Here is a 14,587-nt window from a genome sequence, read left to right on the forward strand (position 1 = left end):
TCCTAGCTGATTTGCCCCCTAGAAGATCCCATCCTAGACAAGATATTCCGACCCATCCTTGAGGAACCACTGTACTCAGAGCAGTGGGTAAGAACTGATACCCCTACAAGTCAAAGCCCCAGAGCTGCAGCTGAGACTCCAGCTTACTCAGGACTCATCACCCAGCAAAACCCTGCCCTCTGGAATATCAGTTCCCTTCTGCCCCTTTCTCTGTCCTTTTTGATGGGGCAAATTACTATCTGGTCTGCTTTCATGAAGACACCATATCCTGACCTTTCTTAGAGGAACCACTGTACTCAAAGCAGTGTGCAAAAACCCTCCCCCACAACATGAAGCTCCAGAGCTGCAGCTAGGAGCCTGGGGCACTCAGGTTTAATCACCCACCCAAACCACGCCCTCCCAAATACCACTCCCATGCCACCCCTTGCTTGGTCATTTTTGCTGGGGCAAACTCCTAGCTGGTATGCTCTCATGAAGATATCATATCCTGATCCTTCCGAGAGGAACCACTGTACTCAGAGCAGTTGAGGAAGCAGGACTCCCAGAAGCTCTAACACACCAAGGATCTTAGGTGTTCAGGATCCCAAAGGAAGTCTGAGTCCCAGGAACTCTTCCACCCATGATCTCAGGATCACAGGACCACAGGATCACAGAGACAGCTGGACTCTGAGGAGTTCTGATGAAAGCAGGATAACAGGACAGACAAGCTCCAGTCAGAGACAGTGAGTGCATGTAGCACAAGAGATAACCAGATTGTGAAAGGCAAGCACAAGAACATAAGCAATAGAAACCAAGATTACCTGGCATCATCTGAACCCAGTTCTCCCACTATAGCAAGTCCTGGGTACCCCATCACACTGGAAAAGCTAGATTCAGATTTAAAATCATTTCTCATGATGATGTCAGAGCACTTTAAAAAAATTATAAATAACTTCCTTAAAGAAATACAGGAAAACATAGGTAAATAGGTAGAAGACCTTAAGGAGGAAACACAAAAATCCCTTAAAGAATTATAAGAAAACACATCCAAACAGGTGAAGGAATTAAATGAAACCATCCAGGATATAAATATGGAAATAGAAACAATAAGGAAATTACAAAGTGTGACTACCCTGGAGATAGAAAACCTAGGAAAAAAATCAGTAGTCATAGATGCAAGCATCGCCAACAGAATATAAGAGATAGAAGAGAGAATCTTATGTGCAGACGATACCATGGAAAACATTGACACAACTGTCAAAGAAATTGCAAAATGCAAAAAGCTCCTAAACCAAAACATTCAGTAAATCCAGGACACAATGAGAAGACCAAATCTAAGGATAAAAGGTATAGATGAGAATAAAGATTCCCAACTTAAAGGACCAGTAAATATCTTCAACAAAATTATAGAGAAAAACTTTCCTAACCTAGAGAAAGAGATGCCCATGAACATACAAGAAGCCTACAGAAATCCAAATAGACTAGACCAGAAAAGAAATTCCTCCTGTCACATAATAATCTAAATAACAAATGCACAAAACAAAGAGAGAATATTATAAGCCTTAAGGGAAAAATGTCAAGTAACATATAAAGGCAGACCTATGAGAATTACACCAGACGTCACATCAGAGACTATAAAGCCAGAAGATCCTGGACTAATGTCATACCTAACAAAACTCAAATGCCAGCCCAGACTACTATACCCAGGAAAATTCTCAATTACTATAGAAGGAGAAACCAAAATATTCCATGACAAAACCAAATTTACACAATATCTTCCCACAAATCCAGCCCTACAAAGGGTAATTAATGGAAAACTAGACCACAAGGAGGGAAACTACAATCTAAAAAAAAACAAGAAAATAGTCTTCCAACAAACCCAAAAGAAGATAGCAACACAAATATAATTCCACCTCTAATAACAAAAATAACAGGAAACAGCAATCATTTTTCCTTCATATCTCTTAACATTAATGGACTAAATTGCCCAACAAAAAGATATAGACTAGCAGACTGGATATGTAAACAGGACCAGAATTTTGCTACATATAGGATATGCACCTCAGTGACAAACACCCACACTACCTCAGAATAAAAGGATGGAAAACAATTTTTCAAGCAAGTGGTCCCAAGAAACAAGCTGGAGTAGCCATTCTAATATTGAATAAAATAGACTTTCAACCAAAAGCTATCCAAAAAAATAAGGAAGGACGCTTCATACTCATCAAAAGAAAAATCTACCAAGATGAACTCGCAATTCTGAATATCTATGCTCCAAATGCAAGGGCACCCACCTTCATAAAAGAAACCTTACTAAAGCTTAAAACATACATTGCACCTTACACAATAATAGTGGGGAACTTCAACATACCACTCTCAGAAATGAACAGATCATGGGCACAGAAAGTAAACAGAGACAGTGAAAATAACAGAAGTTATGAACCAAATGTATTTAACAGATAGCTACAGAACATTTCATCCTAAAGTCAAAGAATATACATTCTTCTCAGGACCTCATGATACCTTCTCTAAAATTGACCATATAAATGGCCACAAAATAGGCCTTAACAGATACCAAAATGATTGAAATAATCCCATGCATCCTATCAGATCACCATGGACTAAGGCTGATCTTCATTAATAAGGAAAACAGTCGAAAGCCCACATACATGCGGAAATTGAACAACACTCTACTCAATGATCATTTGGTCAACGAAGAAATAAAGAAAGAAATTAAAGACTTTTTATAATTTAATGAAAATGAAGGCTCATTATATCAAAACTTTTGGGACACATTCAAAAAGTGCTAAGAGGAAAATTCATTAGCTCTGAGTGCCTACAAAAAGAAACTGAAGAGAGCATACACTACTAGTTTGACAACACACCTGTAAGCTCTAAACAAAAAGAAGCAAGTACACCCAAGAGGAGTAGAGGCAGCAATAAACTCAGGTTTGAAATCAATTAAGTAGAAACAAAAGAACTATACAAAGTATCAACAAAACCTTCTTCTTGAGAAAATAAACAAGACAGATAAACCCTTAGCCAGACTAACCAGAGGGCACTGAAACAGTATCCAAATTAATAAAATCAGATCCGAAAAGGGAGACATAAGAACTGAAACTAAGGAATTTCAAGAAATCATCAGATCCTAATACAAAAGCCTATAGTTAACAAAACTGGAAAATATGGGTGAAATGGACAATTTTCTAGACAGATACCAGGTACCAAATTAAATCAAGAGCAGATAAACCATCTAAACAGTCCCATAAACCCTAAAGAAAGAGCAGTAGTTGAGGTGTTTATAAAAAGATAAAGAGATAAAGAGTATGTTCTGTGGGTGTGTGGAGAAGTATGGGGGAAGGGGATCTCTCAATGGGCCCATGTCAAGGCATCTCTTCCTCCTGTGGAACCAGTCACACACTGGTATAGCATAGAATAGACTTTATTCAGGGCATATGGAGGGGAGCCAGGAGGGTAGTAGAGGCAGAGAGAGAGGGGGGGAGAAGGGGGGAGGGAGAGCACGCAGAGAGGTAGAGGAGTAGAGGCCTGCCATGACCACGTGGAGAGAGGTGGAAGGGAAGGGGGGAGGGGGAGGAGACAGAGGGAAGCTAGAGGCAAGAGGGCAGAGAACAAGAGATTAAGAGAGAGAGGAGGGGGTAAGCAGCCCCTTTTAAAGTGAGCAGGCCTACCTGGCTGTTGCCAGGTAACTGTGGGGAGGAGCATACCTGGCTGTTGCCAGATAACTGTTGAGGTGGAGTTTAGACAGAATACTAACAGTAGTCATAAAAAGTCTCCCCATAAAAAAAAAAAAAAAAGCCCAGGACCAGATGGTTTTAGTGCAGAGTTCTATCAGACCTTCAACTAAGACCTAATACCAACATGTTCTATGAAGATACAACTATGCTCACACCTAATTACAATAAGACACAACAAAGAAAGAGAACTTCAGACCTATCTCCCTTATGAATATCGATGCAAAAATACTCAATAAAATTCTCACAAACCGAATCCAAGAACACATCAAAATAATCATCCATCATGATCAAGTAGGCTTTATCCCAGGAATGTAGAGATGGTTCAATATTCATAAATCCATCAACTTAACTCACTATATAAACAAACTCAAATGAAAAAAAAACACATTATCATCTCACTAGATGCTAAGAAAGCATTTGACAAAACTCAACATCTCTTCATGGAAAAAGTCCTGGAACGAGCAGGAATTCAAGGCCCATACCTAAACATAGTAAAAGCAATATACAGCAAGTAAGTAGCCAACATCAAACTAAATGGAGAGAAATTTGAAGCAATCCCACTAAAATCAGGGACTAGACAAGGCTGCCCACCCTCTCCCTATCTATTCAATATAGTACTGGATACAATACTATATTAATAATATAGTCTATAGCCAGAGCAATTAGACAACAAAAGAAAGTCAAAGGGATACAAATAGGATAGGAAGAAGTAAAAAATATCACTATTTGGAGATGATATGATAGTACACTTAAGTGACCCCAAAGGGTCCACCAGAGAACTCCTAAACCTGGTAAACAACTTCAGCAATGTGACAGGATATAAAATTAAACAAATCAGTAGCCTTCCTTTACTCAGAGGATAAGGCTGAGAAAGAAATTAGAGAAATGACACCCTTCACAATAGTTACAAATAATATAAAATACCTTGGTATGAATCTAACCAAGCAAGTGAAAGATCTGTATGACAAACTTCAAGTCTCTGAAGAAAGAAATTGAAGATCTCAGAAGATGGAAAGATCTACTATGCTCATGGATTGGCACGATTAATATAGTAAAAATGGTCATCTTGCCCAAAGCAATCTACAGATTCAATGTAATCCCCATCAAAATTGCAAATCAATTCTTCATAGAGATAGAAAGAGTCATTTGCAAAGTCATTTAGAATAACAAAAAACCCAGGATAAAGAGAACTATTCTCAACCATAAAAGAACTTCTGTGGGAATCACCATCCCTGAACTCAAGCTCTACTACAGAGTAATAGTGATAAAAAGAGAGACAGACAGGAAGATTAATGGAGTAGAATTGAAGACCCAGAAGTGAACCCCCATACCTAAGGTCACTTGATCTTTGACAAAGGAGCTAAAACCGTACAGTGGGAAAGGGATGGCAATTTCAACAAATGGTGCTGGTTCAACTGGAGGTCAGCACTTAGAAGAATACAAATGAATTCATTCATACCTTTTTATAAAAACTCAAGTCCAAATGAATAAAGGAACTTCATATAAAACCAGATACACTGAAGCTAATAGAAGAGAAAGTGGGGAATAGCCTCAAATACTTGGGTACAGGGGAATAATTCCTGAACAGAACATCAACAGCTTACGCTCTAAGATCAAGAATTGACAAATTGAACCTTATAAAATTGCAAAGCTTCTGTAAAGCAAAGGACACTGTCAATACGACAAAATGGCAACCAACAGATTGGGAAAAGATCTTTACCAATCCTATATCCTATAGAGGGCTAATATCCAATATATATAAAGAACTCAAGAAATTAGACTCCAGACCACCAAATAACCCTATCAAAAAATGGAGAACAGAGATAAAAAAGAATCATCAACTGAGGAATATTGAATGACAGAGAAGCACCTAATGAAATGTTCAACATCCTTAGTCATTGCAAAAATGCAAATCAAAACAACTTTGAGATTCCACCTCACACCAGTCAGAATGGCTAAGATCGAAATCTTTGGTGATAGCAGATGCTGGAGAAGATGTGGGGAAAGAGGAACACTACTCCATTGTTGGTGGAATTACAAGCTGGTACAACCACTCTGGAAATCAGTCATACATTACCTGAGGACCCAGCTATACCACTCCTGGACATATACCCAGAAGATGCTCTAACATATAACAAGGACACATGCTCCACTATGTTCATAGCAGCCTTATTTATTATAGCTAGAAGCTGGAAAGAACCCAGATGTCCTTCAACAGAGGAATGGATACAGAAAATGTGGTACATTTACACAATGGAGTATCACTCAGCTATTAAAAACAATGAATTCATGACATTCTTAGGCAAATGGATGGACCTAGAAAATGTTATCCTGAGTGAGGTAATCTAGTCACAAGAGAACACACATGGTATACACTCATTGATAAGTGGATAGTAGCCCAAAAGCTTGCAGGATCCAAGATACAACTCACAGACCTCAAGAAGTTCATGAAGAAGGAAGACCAAAGTGTGGGTGCTTTGGTCCTTTTTTAGAAGGAATAACAAAATACTCATGGGAGCAAATATAGAGACAAAGTGTGGAACAGAAACTGAAGGAGGAGCCATCTGGGGACTGCCCCACCTGGGTATCCATCCCATGTGCAGTTACCAAAGAAAAATGCTGTTGTGGATGCCAGGAAATGCATACTGACAAGAGTCTGATACAGCTATCTCCTTAGAGGTCTGCCAGAGACTGACACATACAGAGGCGAATGCTCACAGCTAACCATTGAACTGATCACAGGGTTCCCAATGGAGGAGTTAGAGAGAAGACCAAAGGAGATGAAGGGGTTTGAGGCCCCATGGAGAGAGCAACAATATCAACCAACCAAGAGTTCCCAGATTCTAAACCACCAGCCTGGGAACAGATAGGGAAGGACACATGGCTCCAGCTCTATATTTGGGGGTGGATGGGCTTGTTGGGCATAGGTGGGAGAGGAGGTCCTTGGTCATGTGAATGCTATATGCCCCAGTGTGAGGCAATTCAAGGGTGGGGAGGTGGGAGTAGGTGGGTGGATGGGGTATACCCTCATAGAAGCAGGAGGAGGGGGGATGGGATAGTGGGTTTATGTGGAGGATGGGGAAAGGTGATAACATCTGAAATGTAAATAAACAAAATATTCAAAGAGAAAAAAAAGAATTGGACTGAGAGTAATTGGGAGAAAAGGAAAGGAGGTAAGAGATGTAATTATATTTTAATTAAAAAATATTGAAAAATGTGTTAAAAAGTAAAAGTGTTGATGAAATGAATGTAAAACACTTTAATTTGATATTCTTTTATTATTTTTATTCTTTAATCTTTTTTTATAATCTAGTCTAGCTGTTATCCCTCTACAGCCCTCTGACTGTTCCTCATTCCATACCTCTTCTCCCAAGTCCAAGAGGATGTCCCTACTCCTAGACCTTCCTACACCCTGGGACCACAAGTCTCCTGAGTTGTATCTTCTCTCAATGAGTCCAGAAAAAGCAGTACTCTGCTATCTATGTGTCTGGGGCCACATATCTGCTAGGTCCACATATGTGCTCTTTGCTTGGGAGAGTGTCAGAGAGTTTTCAGGGGTCCAGGGTAGTTGAGACTTGCTATAGGGTTGTCCTCCTCCTCAGTTTCTTCCAGCTTTTCCATAATTCAGCCCCAGGATTCCCCTGCTTCTCTCTACTAGTTGTGTGTAATTATCAGCATCTGACTCTTTCAGCTGCTTGTTGGGCCTCTTGGAGGGCAGACATGCTAGGCTCTAGTCTGCATATACACCATAGCATCAGTAGTATTGTCAGGCCTTGCTTGGAGCCTCCTGTCAAGCTGTATCCCAGCTTAGGCTTGTCACTGGACCTCCTTTTTCTTAGGCTCTTCTCCACTTTTGTCCCTGCAGTTCTTTTAGACAGGAACAATTCTAGGTTAGAGTTTTTGACTGGGATGCCATCCCTCTACTTGATGCCCTGTCTTTCTAATGGAGGTGGACTCTACAAGTTCCATCTCCCCACTCTAGGGCATTTCATTTAAGGTCCCCCCCTTTGAGTCCTGAGAGTTTCTCACTTCCCAGGTCTCTGGTACATTCTAGACGGTCCACCCAACCTCTTACCTCCAAAGGATGACGGTTTCCATTTTGTCTGCTGGCTCTCAGGGCTTCAGTCATGTTTTCCTCCACCCCTGAATATCTGATCATGTTCACCTTTTCCACTCTCCTTCCTCTCTCCTATCTAGGTCCTTCCTTCTGTTCTCTGTGATTGCTTTCTTCTCCCTCCCAAGAGGTATTGAGACATCTTCACTTAGGCCCTTTAGCTCATTAAACATCTTGAGCTCTGTGGATTGTATCCTGAGTATTCTGTACTTTTTTGGCTAATATCACTTATGAGTGAGTACATACCATGCATGTCCTTTAGGGTTTGAGTTACCTCACTCAGGATGGTTTTTTCTATTTCCATCCATTTGCCTGCAAAACTCATGATGTCCTCATTTTTAATAGCTGAGTAGTATTCCATTAGGTAAATGAGCCATACTTTCTGTAGCTATTCTTCCATTGAGGGACATCTGGATTGTTTCCAGCTTCTGGCTATCACCATTAGGCCATTATGAACATAGTGAAACACATGCCCCTGTGGCATAGTGGGGCATCTTTTCGGTATATGCCCAATTGTGGTATATCTAGGTCTTCAGGAAGATCTATTTCCCATTTGTTGAGGAATCTCCAGATTGATTTCCAAAGTGGTTGTACCAGTTTGCAATCCTACCAGCAATGGAGGAGTGTTCCTCTTTCACTACATCCTTGTCAGCATATGCTGTCACCTGAATTTTTGACCTAAACCATTCTGATTAATGTAAGGTGGCATATCAGTGTCATTTTGTTTTGCATTTATCTGATCACTAAGGGCTTTAAATATTTCATTAGGTACTTCTCAGCCATTAGAGATTCCTCTGTTGTGAATTCTCTGTTTAGTTTTATACCCCATTTTTTGATTGGGTTGTTTGATTTCCTGGTGGTTAGCTTCTTGAGTTCTTTCTATACTTGGATAGTAGTCTTCTATCCAACATGTGGTTACTGAAGACTTTTTCCCAATCTGTAGGTTGCCGATTTGTTCCATTGGCTATGTTCTTTGCCATACAGAAGTTTTCCAGTTTCACGACGTCAATTTGTCACTTATTGATCTTAGAGCCTGAGCCATTGGAGCTTTCTTTTGAAAAATTTCCCCTGTACCAATGAGTTTGAATCTCTTTCCCTCTTTCTCTTCTTTTATATTCAGTGTACCTTGTTTTTTGTTGAGGTACTTGATACACTTGGACTTGAGCTTTGTGCATGGTGACAAATACAGATCTATTTTCATTTTCTACATACAGATTGCCAGTTAGACCAGAACCATTTATTGATGATAGTTTCCTTTTTTCAATTGTATATTTTTGGCTTCTTTGACAAAGATCAAGTGTCCATAAATGTGTGGTTTTATTTCTGGGTCTTTAATTCTATTCCATTGATTAATGTGTCTTTCTCTTTAGCAATACCATGCTGTTTTTATAACTATTGCCCTGTAGTATAGCTTGAGGTGAAGGATGGTGATTCCACCAGAAGTTCTTTTATTGTTAAGAATTGTTCTTGCTGTTCTGTCTTTTATTTTACTTTTCAGATGAATTTGAGAATTGCTCTTTCCACGCCTTTGAAGAATTGTGTTGGGATTTTCATGGGGATTGTGTTGAATTTGTAGATGGTTTTTGGTAGGGTAGCCATTTTTACTACGTTAATTCTACCAATCTATAAGCATGGGAGCTCTCTTCATTTTCTGAGGCCTTCGTCAATTTCTTTCTTGAGAAACTTGAAGTTATTGTTATATAAATCTTTCATTTGTTTGGTTAGAGTTACCCCAAGATATTTTATATTATTTGTGACTACTGTGAAGGATGTGGTTTCCCTGATTTCTTTCTCAGTCCATTTATCATTTGTATAAAGGAAGGCTACTGAATTATTTGAGTTAATTTTCTATCCAGCCACTTTTCTGAAGTTGTTTATCAGCTGGAGAAGTTCTCTGGTAGAATTTTTGTTGTTGCTTATGTATACTCTCGTATCATCTGCAAAGAGTGATACCTTGAATTCTTTTTTGCCAGTTTGTTTCCCCTTGATCACCTTTTGTTATCTTATTGCTCTAGCTAGAACTTCAAGTATTATATTGAATAGATATGGGGAGAGTGGGCATGCTAATCTTGTGGCTGATTTTAGTGTGACTGCTTCTAGTATCTTTCCATTTAATTTGATGTATTGTATTGGCTTGCTGTATGTTGCTTTTATTATGTTTAGGTATGGGTCTTGAATTCCTGATCTCTCTAATACTTTTAACATGAAGGGGTGTTATATTTTGTCAAATGCTTTTTCAGCATCTAAGGAGATGATAATGTGATTATTTTTATTTTGAATTTGTTTATATAGTGGGTTTAGTTAACATATTTTCGTATATTGATCCAACCTTGCATCCCTGGGATGAAGTCTACTTGATCATGTTGAATGATGGTTCTGGTGTGTTCTTGGATTCAGTTTGTGAGTATTATATTGAGTATTTTTACATTGATATTCATAAGCAAGATTGGTCTGAAGTTTCCTTCTTTGATTGGATCCTTGTAGAGTTTATGTATCAGAGTAGTTTGGTTTTATAGAATGAATTAGGTAGTGTTCCTCCTGTTTCTATTTTATGGAATTGTTTGAGGAGTGTTGGTATTAGCTCTCCTTTGAAGGTCTGGTAGAGTTCTGTACTAAAGCCATCTGGCCCTAGGCTTTTGGGGGGCTGGAAGATTTTAATGACTTCTATTTCCTTAGGGGATATGAGCCTTTTTAGATAGTTTAATTGATTTAATTTTGATATGTGGTATCTGTCTATAAAATCATTCATTTCACTTAGATTTTCCAGTTTTTTTGAGTATAGGCATTTGTCACAGTATCTGATGACTTTTTGAATTTCTTCAATTTCTATTATTATGTCTTCCTTTTCATTTCTGATATTTTTTAATTTGGATTCTGTCTTTGTCACCTTTAGTTAGTTTGGCTAGAGTTTTATCGATATTGGTGATTTTCTCAAAGAATAACCTTTTAGTTTTGTTGATTCTTTGTATCATTCTCTTTGTTTCTACTTTGTGGATTTATGCCCTCTGACTATTTCCTCCTTTCTACTCCTCTTGGGTGTGTGTTGCTTCATTTTGTTCTAGAGATCTCAGGTGTGTCGTTAAGTTGCTAGTGTTGGAGCTCTCTAATTTCTTTACCATGGTAGTTAGTGCTATGAATTTTCATCTTAGCACTGCTTTCATTGTATTCCATATTTGGGTATCATTTTCATTGACTACCATGTCATCATTTTCATTGACTACCAGGAAGTCTTTTATTTCTTACTTTATTTCTTCCCTAAGTTATCATTAAGTATAGAGTTGTTCAATTTCCATGGGTATGTGTGTTTTCTGGTTTTTTTTTTTTTTTTTTTTTTTTTTTTTTGTTATTGAAGACCAGTCTTAGGCTGTGGTGGTCTGATAAGATACATCGTATTATTTCAATCTTCTGGTATAGGTTGAGGGTTGTTTTCTGACCAATTATATGGTCAATTTTGGAGAAGGTACCATGAGGTGCTGAGAAGGAGGTGTATTCTTTTGTTTTAGGGTGAAATGTTCTGTAGATATCTGTTAAATTCATTTGGTTCATAACATTTATTAGTTTCACTGTATCTCTACTTAGTTCTTGTTTCAATGACCTGACCATTAGTGAAAGCAGGGTGTTGAAGTCTCCCACTAATATTGTGTGGAGTTCAATGTGTGTTTTGAGCTTTAAAAAAGTTTCTTTTACAAATGTGGTTGTCCTTGCATTTGGAGCATAGATGATCAGAATTGAGACTTCATCTTGGTGGATATATTTTTCTTTTGATAAATATGCAGTGTCTGTTCCCATCTTGCTTGATAACTTTTGGTTGAAAGTCTATTTTATTGGATATTAGGATGCCAACTCCAGCTTCTTTCTTGGTGTCATTGCTTGGAAGACATTTGTCCAGCCTTTTACTCTCAGATAGAGTCTCTTTGTTACTGAGATACGTTTCTTGTATCAGCAAAATGCTCGACCCTGTTTTTATATCCACTCTGTTAGCTTATGTCTTTTTATTGGGGAATTGAGTCTATTAATGTTGATAGATATTAATGACATCTGGTTGTTAATACCTGTTATGTTTGTTGTTATAGGTGGCATTATGTGCCTGTGATTCTCTCCTTTTGGCTTTGTTGTGAGATGATTAATATCTTGTTTTTTCTTTGGTGTAAGTATCCTCCTTCTGTTGGAGCTTTCCTTCTAGGTTTCTCTGTAGGGCTGGATTGGTAGATAGGTATTGTTTGAGTTTGGTTTTGTCCTTGAATATTTTGTTTTCTCTATCTATGTTGCTTGAGAGTTTTGCTGGGTATACTAGCCTGGACTGGCATTTGTGTTCTCTTAGGGTCTGCATGATCTTTGTTCAGGCTCTTCTGGCTTTTAGTGTCTCTGTTGAGAAGACTGGTGTAATTCTGATAGGTCTGCCTTTATATGTTACTGGGCCTTTTTCCCTTACAGCTTTTAATATTCTTTCTTTGTTCTGTGCATTTACTGTTTTGATTATTATGTGATGAGAGCGTTTTCATTTCTGGTCTATTTATTTGGTGTTGTATAGGCTTCTTGTATATTAATGAGAGTTTCTTTCTTTAGGTTTGGACATTTTCTTCTATGATTCTGTTGAAGATATTTTAGGGTCCTTTGAGGTAGGAATCTTTGCTTACATCTATTACTATTATTCTTAGATTTTGTCTTTTCTTTGTGTTCCTCATTTCTTGGATGCTTTGGGTTAGGAGTATTTTATGTTTTGAATTTTCTTTGACAGTTGTGTCAGTATCTTCTAAGGTATCTTCTACACCTGAGATTTTCTCTTCTATCTCTAGTATTCTGTTGGTGATGCTTACATCTCTAATTCCTGACCTCTTTCCTAGGTTTTCTATTTCAAGGGTTGCCTCCATTTGTGTTTTCTTTATTGTATCTACTTCCACTTTTAGGTCTTGGACAGCTTTCTTCAATTTCTTCACCTATTTGATTGTGTTTTCCTGTATGTCTTTAAGAAATGTATTTGTTTCTTCTTTAAGGGCATCTAAATTTTTATCTGTGTTTTCCTTTATTTTTTCAGTGAGTTATTTGTATTCTGCTTAAAGCACTCTATTATCTTCATAAGATAGAATTTTAGGTCAGCTTTCTGATTTTCAGGTGTGTTGGTGTATTCAGGGCTTGCTGTAATGGGAGAATTGTGTTGTGATGATGCCAAAGTATATTGGCTTCTGTTGTTTGTGATCTTGCACTTCCCTCTAGCCATCTGGTTATCTCTGGTGTTAGCTGGTCTGGACATGTCTCCTGTGTCCCTGCGTTGCTGCTGGTCTCCTGGGAGACCTATGGCCCTGGCTGTAGCAGACCTTCTGTGAGGCCTTCAAGACTGTGTGGTTTTCAGAGGGGAGTGTATGCCTCTGATATGTTGCCCTGGCTGCAGTGGATCTCATGGGAGGCCTTCAGACTGTGGGGTCTCCAGAGAGGCAGACAAGCTGCTGATTTGTTGCCCTGCCCTGGCTGAAGCAAAATCTTTGGGAGGCCTACAGATTGTCAGCTCTTCAAGGAAGAGACAAACTGTTACTCTGCATGTAGCTGTTTTCCTGGGTGGCCTTTAGACTGTAGGCTCTGTTGCCCTGCATGCAGCAGAAGTCCTGGAAGTTCTTCAGAGGACCATTCAAGCTAGTGATCTTGTTAGATTTAACTTTTAAAATAGCAGCAGGAGTATAGTGGATTATTATAAGACATAGACAAATGAGGAATGATAGAAATTCCTATGGACTGAGAAGAGCTAGAAATATGATTGAGATCATTACTGCCCATAAATCAATGTAATTTGTTTGTCTTAAACTGAGATTAATAAATGGTGCATTGCAAACCCTAGGGCAACCAACTGAAAACTTTAAAGAAATGTAATTGATATACTATAAGGGAAAATATAATCATATAACATTATCAATTAAAACTACAGAAGATAGTGTGGGGAGTATCTTGGGAATTAATAGTGTCAACTTCTCTTGCAGAGAAGCAGAGTTGGGTTCCCAGCACCAGGTTGGAAAATTTGGAGGATTCAGAATTGCCTGTCACTCCAGATACAGATAGTCTGCCACCTCTAGCCTTTGTAGGCTATTACACACACACACACACACACACGCACACAAACACTACCTTTCATAACATACATAATTAAAAATATTAAAAACAAATCTTTAAAAATACAGAAGGAATAAAAACTCATTAAATAGCACAGCTTAGAACACCACTCAAGGAAATTTGTTTAGGGTTTCCTATCTCAGATCTTGGTAGCCTGAATGGTTGGATGTTGTTCCAATTTAAACTTATTCCTGTCTAGCTTATGAATGAATAGGACTGACTTTGATTCTTTTATATGGCTTTGACAATTACTGGGGAGTAAGCCTTAATCTACTTTTTTTAGCTGCTGTCCTGGATACTTCCTAGCATTACCCCTAGCTACTTACCCCAAATATTTACTGATTCTTCTATCTTCTATCCATGTGTTCACAGTCCATCTCTTCTCATGGTGGTTTACTCCTTTCCCTCTCATCCTAATTATTGTTCTGATTCTTCTTGTTCTTCTTGTTCCTTTTGTTCTTCTTGTTGTTCATCTTGTTGTTCTTCATCTTCCTCTTTCTGTTCTTCTTTTTCTCCTTTCATTCTTCCTCCTTCTCCTCCTCATTGTCTTCCTTCTTCTCCTTCTCCTTCTCCTTCTCCTTCTCCTTCTTCTTCCTTCCCTCTCTCTCTCTCTCTCTCTCTCTCTCTCTCTCTCTCTCTC

Source organism: Grammomys surdaster, unplaced genomic scaffold, assembly GCF_004785775.1.
Source record: "Grammomys surdaster isolate TR1022 unplaced genomic scaffold, NIH_TR_1.0 264, whole genome shotgun sequence".
NCBI classification, from domain to species: Eukaryota; Metazoa; Chordata; class Mammalia; order Rodentia; family Muridae; genus Grammomys; species Grammomys surdaster.